This window comes from Notamacropus eugenii, chromosome 3 (assembly GCF_028372415.1).
Source record: "Notamacropus eugenii isolate mMacEug1 chromosome 3, mMacEug1.pri_v2, whole genome shotgun sequence".
Lineage (NCBI taxonomy): Eukaryota > Metazoa > Chordata > Mammalia > Diprotodontia > Macropodidae > Notamacropus > Notamacropus eugenii.
The window spans coordinates 115005445-115022177 of record NC_092874.1 but is presented as its reverse complement, the minus strand read 5'-3'; the positions used below and the strand labels follow the sequence as shown (position 1 = coordinate 115022177).

The window sequence follows — 16733 nt, the reverse complement described above, 5'->3', positions numbered from 1 at the left end:
AAATCCTTCAATAAGACTGTGCCTTGAAGTATTTTTTTTTTTTTTTGGCACTTCTCAGATGTACAGAGAAATGTCTGTGTCGGCAACCACAAATGGCTCGGCATTTCCCTTCCTAGGGCTGGAAATAGATGGAGTGAGACTAAAGAAAGGGAACTCCAAAGAGGGTGGGGTTCTGCTCTCTTTAAGTTTGGGGGTACAGTTTGTGCTACCAATTGCTGAAAGAGGGGATTTGGGAGAGTATGTTCTATCTGCATTATCCATTAGACTGTGAGCTTCTTGTGATCAAAGATGGATTTTTTTGCCTTTCTTTCTGCACCCCCACTCTACCACTCTCCCCTCTGAGCTTAGCACAGTGCTTGGCACATAGTAAATGCTTAATGAATGCTTGTTGACTTGACTTTACACAGTGGCATTTTAGGATAGTAGTAAGAAGGTCAGTTGATGATATTGGGTAAGAATGTGGTTTTTCCTTAAAAGGACATAATTACAAAATGATAGAATTTTAGTACAAGAAGTGTCCTTAGAGATGATCTAGGTCAACCCCTTATTTTACAGATGAGGGAAATGAGATTCAGAGCTATAAAATAACTTACTCAGAGGTCACACAGCTAGCTAATATTTATTTAGATAACAAAATTCTTAAGATAGAGCATTTCCCCCACTTTTCGGTGAAATTTAAAACTAAGAACATTTGCAGCATTGCAAGAGATAGTCACTAATGTTTTATTGTTACTGACTCATTCTTGATGAATCCCATATATCTATTTTAAGTATTTTATTTTCGTTTCCACTCCCACAGATGATATGAATTTCTGCCAGGCAAAGCTTTGAAATAACTACTCACCATTTTTTTTTTCTGATTCTGAGAACTGTCTCCTATAGAATTTCATTCTTTCACTTATTATTTTAAAACATTCTGCCCTATCTCCAACCCATAGGCCTAGGATTGGGCTTACATCCACCCACAGAGGGCAGCACATCTCAAGTTTATACAAGAGGAAGATGAGGAAAATCTTTGACCCTCCTAGCACTTAGATGCCCATCCTTATAACTCATCACTTCCAAGGTCTGCTGTTTGAAAAGGGGATCATTCATGTGTATACCCCAATATTGATGGAATACAGAGACAGTCCCTGATCCCCGGCTCCCATTCTTAACTCCTAGAATCTATATTTAGGTAATTATTTTGCCCAGAAGATTCCTAACACTCTGCTAATAAGCATTTAGTGCTTTGAATCCCGATGGATCATTTCATAACCTTCAGTAGTCATCAAGCAAACTTTTAAGCCTGCCCAATCTTCTTTCAAACACCAGCCACTACACACAGAAGTTATTAAGGTAAAAGAATGTGCATGGTTTGATGTCTATTTATTCCAACTACTAGGAAAACAGCTCAAAAGAGTAAATCTCATTGGTGGGTGAGTAAAATCATCTTCATGTTAGAAGAGCATAGCAAGTAGTCAATGAATATGGTGATAGTGGGTGATATAGTGATATGCACATTACATAAATGTGCATCTCAGAATCAGTAAGCTACAAATACATAGAACAGAGCCATAATTAGCTATTCTGGGCTCTGGGGCAAGCATGGGGATGGAAAGGATACCTTAAGGAGAAACTCTGGATCTAAGGGAATGGACTCCCAAACATTATTCTCCTTGGGGGAAGAAAGAAACCCCAGAAAATCCAACGTGGGGAGGCAGAAGGGCTGATTAAGACAAGGAATGCATTATGGAAAGGTCTTGGTTGAAGGACAATATTATATATAATAGAAAGAGTGCTGGATTTGGGCTCAATGGACCTAAACTCAAATCCCATCTCTGCTACTTTCTACCTATGTGACTTTGGCCAAATCATTTAGATTATCTGGGCCCCAGTTCTGTCTTCTATAAAATGAGAAGATAAGATTAGATGATTTTGAAGGTCCCTCTCAGCTTCAAATCTTCCAATCCTGTAATCTCACATTGGCCGTCAGACCTGTGCCTTCACTGCACCATGGTTAGCTTTCATGGGAGCTACTCACATTCAGAAACAGTCAGTCTGGGAGAGAAGGGAGATTGCTTCCACAGAGTTTTACCCAGTCCTCCCAGACATAGCCATGCCCATTCTGCTTTAATTTTTAGGGGTTTCTGGGGGCCACTGTGGCAGAAGACTGAGGGGAGCTCAGTAGTGGTTTTAGAGACTAAGATGGTCATCTCTCTGAACCCATCATGTAGCAAGAGCAGACCTACTGTGTACCAGGCACGTCACCAGACCCTTAGAAAAGGGATATTAGAGTGTCAGAACTTTTACAGGATGGAAAAAGCCAGCTGCCCCACTCTAGTCACAGCACTGACAGGAGGAATGATAAGATGAATTAAAACCTAGCTCTTCCCTTGTCTGATTATAAAATCATAGCTTTAGAGTTGGAAGGGACTTCAAAACCCACGTGGTCCAACTCCCCATTTTATAGATGAAAAACTTGTAAAGGTTGAATAGCTAGTGAGTGTGAGAAGCAGACTTTGAACCTGGGTTTTTAGACTTTAGAGCAATAAGTGAACCATTTTAAAAAGAGCCCTTAACTGAATTTTCTTGGATGCCAAAAGCTATAGATGATTCCCCACAATTCTAGACTTTCTAGCTTTCATTTGGGGCCCACCTCCAACCACCAGAAAGAAAGAATGTTGTGAGGGCTTGTGTCAACAACTTTAAGGTGGGATTTCAGCCATTTCTTATAATATGAGTTGGCAATATATTTCCACATGTATTGTCTTAGAACAGGGGTTAAGAAACTCATTGGAAGGAAGGCAATTCCTCGCTTAAACATAGGTTTAAATACATACCTATGGAAAATTTCAGCCAAAGTAGATGACTTTATAAGGGAATGATGACTCATTAACATGCAAATACTGGAAAACCTTTTGATGATAAATAAATAGCCTGGAAGTGAGTAAATCTCAGGTTTTGACCTTCTCAGGCTTATAGGATCATAGATACAGTCTTGGAAGAGCCTTCAGAGATTATATAGTCCAATGCTGGCAAAGCCAAGATTCAAACCCAACTTGTCTAACTCCAAACCTAGAATTTTCTCCACTAGATGATACCGCCTCTCCTGTCTTCCCACCATGTCCCAAAGCCCTAACCTCTAAATAAAGTCCAACACTTAGGAAGGATTCTTTTCCTTTGTCATCACCCCTTTTGGCAATCTCTTCCTCCCTTGCTGCTGCCATGTATTCTTTCTCCTAACTCTGTTTCTTCTTTTCCCATATCTTAAGCTGTTGGGGTCACCTCTTCTGTGTCTTCCAAAAGGCTAATTAGCTAATCTATTTGACTCATTGTAATAAGACCATAATAGGAGAAGATTATTTAGAAGCTCCTTGGGGACCTACCTGCCTTCTAGTTCCTAACTCCTACATGTGCGTTATAACAAGGGTCTTCTGGAGACAGCATACGATGGTATTATTTGATCTCTTTCTTGAATTGTATTAATTCACATATGCAAAACAAAACAATGCAAATTTATAAACCAGTACAGACAAGATTGATATCTCTGCAATGAATTTTCCCTCTTAACTACTAAGGAATATGTACATACATATATGTGATATACATACACAATATGTATATAGCCATATCTATCTATATATATGCCTCTAACTACATGTATGTCTATAGCTATATCTGAATCTACAGAGGTGATAGATAGATAGATAAAAAGAAGGTGGTGAGATTAAGAAAAAACCAATGGACCATCCCTATTCTCTGTGGTTATCCATACAACATCAAGAGATCTAAAAGAGAAAAGGCCCCTGTTATGTTGGATGGTCCCTCCTCTGAATGATCCAAGAATTCCTCACGCAGGATCCTCACGCAGACAAGAGTTACACAGAATCAAAAGGGAAAGATGGCTTAATCAATCAACAAGCATTTATTAAGTGCCTACTGTATGCCAGGCACTATACCAAGTGCTGAGGATACAAAGAAAGGCAAAAAAAGTTCCATGCCAGGGCACACCAGAGAACTAGATCAGAGGAGCTCACAATCTAAAAAGCAGACAATGTGAAAACAACTATGTATATGCATCTAATTAATAACTTGGAAGTAACCTTAGAGGGAAGGCACTAGCATTGAGGAGGGCCTTGCTGAAGGTAGGATTTTTAGCTGAAACTTGAAGTAAGCCAAGAGTCAGAGAGGGGGGAGAAGAGAGGAAGCTAACTGAAGGGAATCCCTGCATCAACACTCACAAGTCCTTTGAAATCTCAGTTTATAAAATGTAATATAGCTCTTTCAAAAGTAATATTCTAAGATTATTAAAAAATAATGGGTTTTTCCTTCCTGCTTCCCTTAAAAGTTTGGGATCTCTGATCTAGAAAGATACTGTGTGCTATTTCTGATGCTGGTGGATAGCTGCCAGCAGAGGCTTCCTGGGGGCTTTGAGAAGATGATTAGTTTTATAGTTGGAGGCAAAGTGATCTAGATAAAGAGTGTAGGAATTTCTCTTTGGACTATAACTCAATTCTTCCATAGGGAATACTTTCACATAAAATCAAACATGCTTTTTCCATGCCAGGGTACACAGAGAACCAGATCAAAGGAGTAATAAGCAGACATTGGCCACTTGCCACTAGCAGTGATAGGGAAGGAGAAGAGCAGGACCATGCTCATCCCCCTAACCCTGACCATCTGCATCTCCCTCTTCCTTTTCTTTGCCTTCTTCCCTTATCCTCATGCCTGTCAGCACTGAGTTGGGACAGCACACTGCGGGGACTGCCACTGAGCTGGCTCAGCCAGAGGGCATGGTGAATAATGGTGGCCATGGGTGTTTGCTTGACATGCCAATGCATTTCCAGGGTCACGGAGAGAAGCTGGCAGAGTGAGCTGGGCCTCAACCAGCTTCTTGGTAATTCTTCCCCTGGACCAAAGATGCTAAATTTCCAAATCAGAAATTGAAAAGGGAGTGAAATTCTCAGGGTAATTTCAGCGTATTATCACTTTGCTTATTACTTTGCCTCATCTCCTCCTCCCTTTCTACTTATCTCTGGAAAATTCACAAGCATGGCTGGCATGAACACATAGAGACATGCATCATAGTATCAGATTTATAGCATTATTTTTCTCCAAATTCTAGTAAAATATTACCTTTTAATCTCTACTCTTTCCTCCTCACCCCCATTAAAAAATTAAAACGTCAGGGGAAAAGGAAGCAAGTTACAGTAAATACTAAACTTGCTAGAGAAGGATTCACAGGCTCTGTCAGGAGGCCTACAGTGGCAGCCTTTGCTCCTTTTGGTCATGCAAACTTTAAGGAGTGTTGAAGAGAAACAAACCAACCAAAATGTGATTCAATTCAAGCGATATTTATGAAGTCTACTCTGTGCAAGGCAAATATTACAAGAAGGGAACTTGACAAAACATACTTGGGGCAAATTGAGTGTGGTTTTGGGGATGGGGGCGGGGAGTGGCTCAAAGGTGGGTCTAATTGCGAGGCCAGCACAGAAACACAAAGACAGTACAATGACAGGGGAGGTTGAGGGAGAAGGATGGTTGTAGGTTGTGAGATAGGGATAGTGAAGCAGTACGCAGGACAGCCCCCTTTCCAAAATGGGATGATTTCTTTTTTTCCACTATGAATTAATTTATTTATTTAAGTTTTCAACATTCATTTCCACAAACTTTTGAGTTCCAAAATTTCTCCCCATCTCTCCCCTCCCCTAACCCCAAAACACCAATGATTACCCCTTCCACCAATCTGCCCTCCCTCCTAACATCTCTCCATTCCCTTATCCCCATCTTCTCTTTTGTCCTGTGAGGCAAGATAAATTTCTGTACCCCATTGCCTGTATTTCTTATTTCTCAGTTGTATGCAGGAAAAATACTCAACATTTGTTCTTAAAACTTTGAGTTACAACTTCTCTTCCTTCCTCCCTCCCCACCCATCCCCACTGAGAAGGCAAGCAATTCAATATAGGGTATATATGTGTAGTTTTGCAAATGACTTCCATAATAGTCATGTTGTGTAAGACTAATTATATTTCCCTCCATCCTATCCTGCCCCCCATTTCTTCTGTTATCTCTTTTGACCTTGTCCCTCCCCAAGAGTGTTTACTTTTAATTGCTCCCTCCTCCCATTTACCCCCCCTTCCATCATTCTCCTGACGCTGCTTATCTCCTTCTCCCCTACTTTCCAGTATTGTAAGATAGGTTTTCATACCAAATTGAGTGTGCATGTTATTCGTTCCTTGAGCCAAATGTGATGAGAATAAGCTTCATTTTTTCCCTCTCTTCTCCCCCCTTTTTCTCTCCATTGAAAAGGCTTTTCCTTGCCTCTTTTATGAGAGATAGTTTGCCCCATTCCATTTCTCTCTTTCTCCTCCCAATATATGCCTCTCACCCCTTAATTTTATTTTTTTAGATATTATCCCTTACTATTCAACTCACCTTGTGCACTGTCTCTGTCTCTCTCTCAATATATTATACACACACACACACACACACACACGTGTGTGTGTGTGTGTGTGTGTGTATAATTCCACCAACTACCCAGATACTGAGAAAAGTCTCAAGAGTTGCAAATATGATCTTTCCATGTAGGAATGTAAACAGTTCAACTTTAGTACATCCCTTGTGATTTCTCTTTCCTGTTTACCTTTTCATGCTTCTCTTGATTCTTATGTTTGAAAGTCAATTTTTCTTTTCAGCTCTGGTCTTTTCATCAAGAATGCTTGAAAGTCCTCTATTTCATTGAAAGACCATTTTTTCCCCTGAAGTATTATACTCAGTTTTGCTAGGTAGGTGATTCTTGGTTTTAATCCTAGTTCCTTTGACTTCTGGAATATCATATTCCATGCCCTTCGATCCCTTAATGTAGAAGATGCTAGATCTTGTGTTATCCTGATTGTACCTCCACAATACTTGAATTGTTTCTTTCTAACTGCTTGCAATATTTTCTCCTTGACCAGGGCACTCTGGAATTTGGCTACAATGTTCCTAGGAGTTTCTTTTTTTGGATCTCTTTCAGGAGGTGGATTGGTGGATTCTTTCAATATTTATTTTGCCCTTTGACTCTAGAATATCAGGGATGTTTTCCTGGAAAATTTCATGAAACATGATGTCTAGGCTCTTTTTTTGGTCATGGCTTTCAGGTAGTCCCATAATTTTTAAATTGTCTCTCCTGGATCTATTTTCCAGGTCAGTTGTTTTTCCAATGAGGTATTTCACATTATCTTCCATTTTTTCATTCTTTTGGTTTTGTTTTGTGATTTCTTGGTTTCTCATAGTCATTAATTTCCATCTGTTCCATTCTAATTTTTAAAGAACTATTTTCTTCAGGGAGCTTTTCAACCTCCTTTTCCATTTGGCTAATTCTGCCTTTGAAAGCATTCTTCTCCTCGTTGGCTTTTGGGACCTCTTTTGCTAATTGAGGTAGCCTATCTTTAAAGAGGCTACTTTCTTCAGCATTTTTTTTGGCTCTCCTTTAGCAAGCTGTTGACTCACTTTTCATGATTTTCTTGCATCTCTCTCATTTCTCTTCCCAATTTTTCCTTCACCTCTCTTACTTGATTTTCAAAATCCTTTTTGAGCTCTTCAATGGCTTGAGACCACTGAATATTTATTTTGGATATTTGGGATACAGAAGCCTTGACTTTTATGTCTTTCCCTTGTGGTAAGCCTAGCTCTTCCTCATCTGAAAGGATGGGAGAAGATACCTGTTCACCAAGAAAGTAACCTTCTATGGTCTTATTTTTTTTTCCTTTTTTGGGCATTTTCCCAACCAGTTACTTGACTTTTGGGTTCCTTGTCAAAAGCAGGGTATATTCTGTAAGATCTCAGTTCCTCCAAGGTGGCACAATCAAGCCTGCACACTGATGAAGGAGCAACCAGAAACTTTTGTGCCTAGAATCTGCGAGTAGTAGAATTTCCTGTCCACAACAGCTTTACCTCCAGTTCTGCCATGCTAGCACTCAGGGCTGAGGTTCAGATCAGCTGCTCAATTCCCCTGGGGGCTTTCTGAATAGGCCTTCAACAATGGATGTTGGTTGCTGCCTGCCATGGGAGCCACTGCTCGCTGAGACCTCTGCCTCTGCTGCCTGGTGCAGGAGCTATGCAGGGGGAGCCTGCTCCCTTTTTGGCCAGCTAAAAAAGCCCTCTCACTGACCTTTGGCGCCTGTGGGTTGAGGGATTTGAGAACCCAGGCTGCTGCCACTGGGGATTCCACCCCTGAGGCCTGCTCCAGCCCTGTTCCTCTCTGTGCTGCGGCCAAAGCTGGGCTGGGCTCCGCTCCGCATCTGCACAGACCTTTCCCGTAGGCCTTCCAGGTCACCCTGAGCTGGAAGTCTCCTCCACTCTGTCATTCTGTGACTTATAGTGATCTAGAATTTGTTGAGAGTCATTCTTTACAGGTATTTTATGGGCTGTGGGGGAAGAGCTAGAATATATGCATCTTTCTACTCTGCCATCTTGGCTCCGACCCCCAAAATAGAGTGACTTCTTTTCCAAGGGAATTGTTCTCTAAACTTCCAGGGCAGAACTCAAGATAAAGTACCAGGATTATAATTATGGTTGTAATCTTGCAATTTCTTCTTAAGGAGGAATTGAGCCCTGGTGGGGCATAAGCGCTTCTCCCATGTCAACAATCCCTTCTGGTTTCACGGTTGTTTGGGTCCACTGGTATCCAGACTCTTTCCCATCACCAGCCTCAGGTATTCAGGTTCTCAGGTCCTTCTCTGCCCAATGTCAGTCTGGATAGGTGAGTGTTGAACTGAATTTGGCTGAATTGAGGGAAGAGATGCAGATAATTACAAGGGGGTCATCTACTTAGATCTAAACATAGGGCTGAGCTACTGTAGCTTTGTCCCACTCCACCAAAATTTAGGGAACACAAAAATTTAACATGTATTCTTTCAACTACTAAAAACCATGGTAACCAGTTTCCACCTCCAGCTAAAGCAAACTGGCCTTAATTACTTCTTGTATTCTGTTTTGCATCATGAATTATAATGTTGATTTCAGACTTCATTTCAGGCTGTGTTCTTCTGCTTGCCTCAGGCAGAAAAATTGCTAGGTAAGGCTCTGGAGATATCTCTGACAGACTCTATAATCAGATATAAACAATCTTTGTGTATTCACTTTTTGTACTAGTGATTCCATTCGTATTAAAAATCAAAACTGTAGTACTCTTATAAATTACATTTTCATTGAATGACTCTTATAACAACTGCCAAAAATGTAATTCAAAAGATAGATAAAATTATCTATTTTATACAAAATTAACTTTATTTTAATCTTCCTTTTTACCTAGGCATCACTAAAGATTTCTGGAATCATCATTTCAAATCCATCAGGAATTTCACTTGGAACTGAGCATCTGTTTGCTTAGTTGTAAGTAGTATATTTTGTGTTTTTGCATCAGATTATTTGTGTGATATTGCATTTCTCTATGCCTGGAGGCATCCTTGGGATTGGACATTGGGATGAATTTCACTTGGTATAAGTTAGATAAGCAACTCTAAGCTGAAACTCAGGTGACACAGGTTGCATGGCTAGATAGTTATAAAGATTTGCAGCTTCCAAATTCAGTCCAAATATAGTGAGTCTTTCAATAAGTTATGCTACCTTTCAAATGATAAAAGAAGGGTTCCTGGTTCTATTCCAAAAAGAAGCATGACTATGTGTAATGAGTACAAAGATAGTAGATGCTCAACAAGAGTTGTCAGAGCACAGATCTTGTCTACATGACAGATACTTCTGAACTATTTATTTTGTCTTTTCCTAAACCTCTTATTCAAGTAATCTCTTTCCCCACCCTTCTTTCCTGTCTCCATCTGCTGCTGGGTCCCACCCTCTGTCATGCGTGCCTTCAGGGAGACAAAAAGAGGGAGGGGAAAGAGTTAAATACTCTAGCACATGTTTCAGTAGTAATAGTTTACATTTCTACACTTCTTTAAGGTTTTATAAAGTCCTTTCTCTCACAACCGTACTGTGATGAGATAGGGCACATCATTATCTCCATCTTTACAGATAAAAGATGAAGATCAGCAACCCTTGGTCACAGAGTTCTGAGTTCTAGTCACATAGAATCAAGCAAAAAATCCTGTTTGGGCCCTTTTTCAGTTCTGAAATGTATAAGAAAGGGGGCACAGCATGCCCAAAATCACATGGATTTTAGACTATCTATGAACATTAGCTTAATTGTTGGTCCTCTACACGAGGTCCCCATCCAGTGACCAAAAGTGAATGTACTCCTGGTGATGAAGATTGACATTTTCACAATAAATGAAACTAAACGATGAAAGGCAGTTGTTGTTAAGTGAAAGGATAGATCACAGGTTTTCCTTGAAATGACAAATAAAGATAGTTTTTTTCTAACATTTATACAAAAACAGAAAGAAACATTCATGGGATTCTTCATCATTGCTACCTTGATCACTGCAATGCCTTCAAAAAGTATTTTGGGGGAGAAAAAAAGACAATCATGGAAATAATTGCAATTAGAGGATGAAGAAGTAGAAATATCTAGAAAGAACTCAAGAAAATGTTTCAAATTTAATCAGCAAATAAGTACTCTATGATTGAAATGCAAAGGTGGGCATAAGGAAAAGGGCAAAAAAACTATTTTAGAAACTTTGGCTCAAGAGTAAGAAAAAAGAAGCCAAAAACTTGTAGATTGTATAAAAGCCTCATGTCTACATATTTTATTTGAGAAATAAAGGAAATGCTAAACCTGACAAGCACCAGATAGTATCACAAGAAATGAGATCAATTGTGTTTTATCAGGCAAGAAACTACTAGTTGCTAATGTGGAAATTATTTCTGAATCAGATACCAAATTAGAAGAATAAAAATTAAAAGAGGATATGGTAAGCTACTGAGGCAAGTTCAAATTGATGACTTGACTGGAATTTCACACATTGTCTAACGCATAGTAGGCTCTGAATAAATATTTATCAATTGACTGGTCTAAACAAGCTGTTGGAAAACGAGAAGTAGATAAAAGAACAAACACCAATACAGATTATCACCATTTTCTAAGAAAGTTTAAACTGTGTAAATACATCAAAACAAAAAAGAGATGAAAAAAGCTGAGAAGCCACCTTAGCCAACAAACACTTGGCTTCCTTGCCACAGTGGCAGACAAAATGAACACCACTTTGTACAATATTATGGAAGAGAGCATGGTATGGCTAATAGGATACTGAACTTGGAACTAGGAGGACATGAATTTGAATCCCGTCTCTGAAACTAATTAGCGGTGTGATGGTGAATAAGCTACTTAACCTGCACATATCTGAATTTCTTCATCTGTAAAACAGGGATAACCCTTTGTACTTGCTGTCCACATTACCTGCAATGCTCTCTCTGCTAACTGTTACCACTTGGAATAATTTACTTCCCTTAAGACTCAGTGCAAGCTGTTACCCTTATATTAAGCCTTTCCTGATCCCTCCAAGGGCAAGTAGATGACTCAGTGGCCTGGAGTTAGAAAGACTCATCTTTCTGAGTTCACATCTGGTCTCAGACACTTTCTAACTGTGTGACTCTAAGCAAGTCACTTAACCCTGTTTCGGTTTCTTCATCTGTAAAGTAAGCTGGAAAAGGAAATTGTAAACTACTCCAGTTTCTTTGCCAAGAACACTCCAAACGGGATCATGAAAAGTCAGGCAGGATTGAAATGACTGAATAACAATCCCTCCAACTGACCTCCCTGCGTATCCTATCTTGCATTTATTCTTTTCATACTTAAAAATGTACACCTTGCTGTCCTCCTTTCTTCCCCCATAGAATATAAGGTTCTCCAAGGCACAGATTCTCTGTCTCTTGTCTTTTTATGTCCAGTAGTTAGCACCATGCCTGATATATAGTAACCCCTCAATAAATACTTTTTGATTGATTGATTAATCAGTGATTAATTTGAATACTTACCTCTATTGGGTCACAGATATACTGAAGCAACAAAACATGAGTTTATTTGTAGAAGAGATCAATGAAAGGGTGAAGGTCACTAGATTTGAGGTCAGAGGACAGGGTTTGAATCATGACCATGTTCTTCATTTCTATGTGACTTTGGGCAATCCAGCTTTCTTGGGCTCAACTCCTTCATCTGAAGAATGAGACGGCTGAACTCAATGATATCTAGGAAAGCTTCCTTTATCTTCAAAATCTGTTGATCCCTAGGTAAGACAAAGCCGTGTGAACATATCCTCCCCACCTCTGTTTCTTAGAAGAACTCTGTCCTATCAGCTCCTTTCAAATATTTCTACATTCCCCACACCGCTTCCTGCCTGTAGAAGGCTCTCCTAGAACAACCTGGCTCAGAATTTCAATTTTCCTCACAGTTGCACAGAGCAACAGAGATGCCTGAATCATAATTCAAATTTATTTCAAAATAAAAGTGGGAAAGGAATTGGGGCAGGGGGGCAAGAGGACAATTTGCTGCTTTCATATCGATGATCATCTCAGCTGGCATTTTCTATTAAGGAAAAGCAGGCAGCCAGAGAAAGCAACCTATGTTCCATTAGTTTCAGTCGCTTGAGAGAGAAGGCTACGTTTCTCAAAAATGTGTAAAAGAAGTGCTTTTATAAGTCCAGTTATAAGCACCCAGCTGGCCCCATCATCAGTACAGAGCTCTGCAAATGGGGGGTTTTACAATCACAGTGGGCCCATTGGGGGGAATAAGTTAAAGGGCCAGATGGGGAAGGAAAAGAAGAAACCTTTTCTTCTTTTACTTCTTGAATTTTGTGGAACAAGACTCCCTGAGCTTCCTTGCCAAACTCTTTGGTCCCTGCTGTACTTCATGCCCCATGTGGCCTAACAGGGAGTATGAGACCTGACCTGGGGTCTCTCTAATGAGAAGAATATCTTTTTGGGGGGTTCCCTCCACAAGTAGATTATTTTCTCTTTTCCATATACATATCATCCACACTTTGCTTGCTCTCTGGCTTTGCCCATGCTGTGTCCTAGGCTTAGGATATTTCCCCTCCACCCTACTTGTTGAATGCTTACTTTTACTTTAAAGCCCAACTCAAATGCTTTCAGCAGCTAGGTGGCTCAGTAGATAGAGTGTCAGGCCTAGCATCAGAAAGACTCATTTTCCTGAGTTCAAATCTGACCTCAGAGAATTACTAATTGTGGCCCTGGACAAGTTGCTGAACCCTATTTGCCTTAGTTTCCTTATCTGTAAAATGAACTGGAGAAGGGAACAGCAAACCACTCCAGTATCTTTGCCAAGAAAACCCCAAATTGGATCACAAAGAGTCAGACAACAACAAATGCCACTTCTTCTGGGGAGACTTCCCGGATTCCCTGTAGTTGGTAATCAGATTTACACTCTTGGATCTCAGGCACCATTTTATATGTAACACATTTTGGATTACAGTTCTTTATGAATCTCCCAGATTGCGCCATATATTGTACCATAAATCCCATGAGGACAGAGACTTAGTCTTCTCTAAAATTCATATCTCCCTGATAGAGCGCTCTGCACAAAATGAACAGTTAATAAACATAAATTAAATTGAAAAAACTAATACTAACAACGTGTATGGAAGCTATGGTTTAGAAAACATTAAATAAATCTTATTTTCCTATTTTGCTCTGCATTTTCCAAGTGGAAAAAGGCATGTAGCCTAAACAGAAGTAACGAATTCTGTAATGATCAGTACCACCTTACTCCCAAACCAGACTGTCACTGACCTCACTCACTCAGCACAACTCCTAACCATTCTTCACATGCATGCACAGGACACCTCCATGAGAGCAGATGGGGAGACAGACATATTTGCCCAGGCAGGGAGAGAAGTCAAAACAGGCAGGGAGAATTAAGAAGACAACAATGGTAGTTCCAATTCCTGTCCAAAACAGTCAGGGAGAATAATGAACACAATGACAGCATTCCAGCTCTTAGCCAAAAGTGTCAGGAGAGACAGTGAAAACAATGGCTACCATTCTAATTTCTAGCCTGTTTCCCCCAGGGAGCACGTAGCAAAGAAAAAAAAAAGATTTTTCTTTGTTTTTGAGTAGGAAATACCAGAAATCTCACCTAAAGTCTGTCTTTGTGAGAGTTTATATACCTCCAGGTATGTGTATAGTTGGCTACGTTTTAAATAAATTTCTCTGATTTGAATTGCTTCACTGAATTAAATTAATGTTGGGCTTTTGCCTTACTCCAGGTGACAGAGCTTAAGTAAAATACAACCTTCCAATCTGGAAATTCTTAGGCAAATTCCTTTCTACCATTCTCAGTACCCTAGCTCCTACTTGAAGCCAAATAAAATCTGGGTTGTTGGCTTATTTTTACTGGAGAAAGGAGAGATGCACTCTTTGAAACCGACAGATTCCAAATTAAAAAGATATGCTCTATTAAATGTGCTAAGCTAAAGTACTTATTATTGCCTTTTGTTACTTATTGGTGTGTTTTTTTCTTTTGTGCTAATTCAAAGAAAAATGGTCATCATTCATTTTATGTCTGACTTTAAAAATTTGGAGACAAACTGAGTCTGAATATTGACGCCAACATGATACAAATGATCTGTGATTTTAGGATGCTGGCTTTTTGCCTGACGGAGGAAAGAGCAGCTAAATGGTTTTAACATATTTGGCTGAAAACTCATTGCTAAAGAGAGAAGGAAAAGGTCTACATTAATACTGAGTCAGAGCTACTAATTACCATAAAGGAGATGTCCCTGAAGGGACATCCTTTCGGGATGTGCTAGCCTTAGCACATTTGTCAGATGGGTGTGGGGGTGATAAATGGGAAGAGCAAAGGCCTTTAGTTAAAGAACTATAGGATGGAAAGGACCTTAGAAATCATCTAGACCAAACTCTTTGTTTGATGCAGGATGAAACTGAGACCCCAAGAGAATCAAGCAACAAAAACCACTACTGTAATAATAGTTAGAATTTATATAGAACCTACTATATTCCAGGTACTGTGTTAGGCATTTTAAAAATATTTAAGGGCAGCGGAGACCAGTAACCTATGCACAGATCCTTGGGAAATGAGGGTAAAGACCGAGAAAGTACTGATAGATTAGGCAGCAGATGCTCAGAACTCAAGCATGCAGTGCCCAGGGATCAGAGCTTAGGTAGACAGCAATAATAATAACTAACGTTTATGTAGCACTTAATATGTGCCAGGCATGGTGCAAAGAGCTTTACAGTTATCCCATTTGATTTTCACAGCAACCCTGGGAACTAGGTGCTGATATTATCCCTGTTTTACAGTTGAAGAAACTGAGACAAATAGATGTTAATTGATTTGTATAAAAGGTCACATGACTGATAAGTGTCTGAGGTGGGATCTGAACTCAGCTCTTCTTGAATCTAGGTCTAGTACTCTATCTACTGTACACTTAGCTGCCACGCTTGCCTGCAGGAGGGCAGGACTAGGGAAAATAATCTTTCTAGCATACCACACTGCTTGTCCATCTTTAGAGTTAATTGGCTTCTTAGAAGTGATGCTACAGAAGAAGAAAAAAGATCACTAGATTTGAAGTCAGATGACTTGAATTCAATTGTTGGCCCCTCTACTTATTACCTACGTGAACAATGTTCAGCAAGCTGATTAACCTCTCTGCCTTTCAGTCTCTTCATTTATAAAATGAGGGGATTAGATTAGATAAGGTCATGTCCTACTCTAAATTTATAAGTTTAACAATTGAACTTTTTTTCTCTGCCCTATTGTATTTCAGTCAAGTCCCTCATGATCTGTAAACAAATACTTAAGTGCACATACATACTGACTTCACTATGTAAAAGAGCTCTGACAAGAATGGTCTCACAGCAGGATTGAAAAGAGTGCTGGTCTACCAGCCAGCTAGCCAGAACAGGGCTCTTGGAGTTGAAAGACCAGAGGTTGAATCATGACTTTGTCATGTGACTACATGTAAGTCCTTTAAAATGTCAGAGATCCTGGTGTATTTATTACTGATGTTGCAGCACTACTGTGAGGAAAGTTCATATATAAATATGAACTGTTAAGAACCCTCTACTGAACTCTTGCTTTAAAATTCTTTTGTGACACAAAAGGTTCCCTCATAATTAAATTGGTTTCTATGTTGAGACTTTCAAAAGCTTTCTTCCCCTGAAATGGATCAGTATACCTTAGAGTTCAATATGAAATATAAGCTCCTTGTGAGCAGAGACTACTTATGGAGGGGTGTTGTCTTTGTATCCCCCAATAGCTAGAACTGACCCTTTGCACAAAATTGGTGTTTGATAAATGGTTATTGAATTAAATTGAATGCAGTTGAAAGATGAACAGTTAGCATGATACAAACTAATGCTGTTAGGATTTTTTTTCCTTATAGAATGGTTTTATTCTAACTGGACTGCCAGACCAGAAACTTCACTCCAGTTTATTCACAAGAGTGCACCAGTGGAAATTTACGCAAACATGACATAAAAAACAAAACCTAGCTAGGTCAGCTGCATAGTCCTAAATGAACTAGATGAGAAAAGCACAGAATTGGTAAAAAGGAAAAGGAAAGAGTGTTCTAATGTATCCAAACTTTTTGGTTTACTCATGCATATTTCAGGGCTCTAACCACACAAGGACATTTGGAGTCATTGCCCCATTTGAGGAAATACAGTCCCCCACTGACAGTCTCTCCCCTCCCCATATGACTTATTTTACTCTGTGTCCCATGATAGGAGCATTTTTGCATATAGCCCTGGTTTATTTGTTATGGTATTACCAGCTGTGTGGGAAAGGAAAGGAACTTGATGATGGTAGCAGTGACCCCTAAAAGAATAAATCA

The 16733-nt window shown here is 39.6% G+C and overlaps 1 protein-coding gene across 14 annotated transcripts in view; it reads left to right on the top strand.

The window, feature by feature from the left end:
• CALD1 (caldesmon 1) overlaps positions 1–16733 on the top strand; it is a 268202-nt gene that overhangs the window by 108357 nt on the left and 143112 nt on the right. For 13 of the 14 annotated variants that reach the window (XM_072652672.1, XM_072652685.1, XM_072652680.1 and 10 more), the window contains one exon: positions 9278–9357. The gene's annotated coding sequence lies outside the window, so the exon portion shown is untranslated. Of the gene's footprint in view, positions 1–9277; positions 9358–12057; positions 12151–16733 lie in introns of those variants that run through there. The other variant, XM_072652684.1, reaches the window with a different exon arrangement.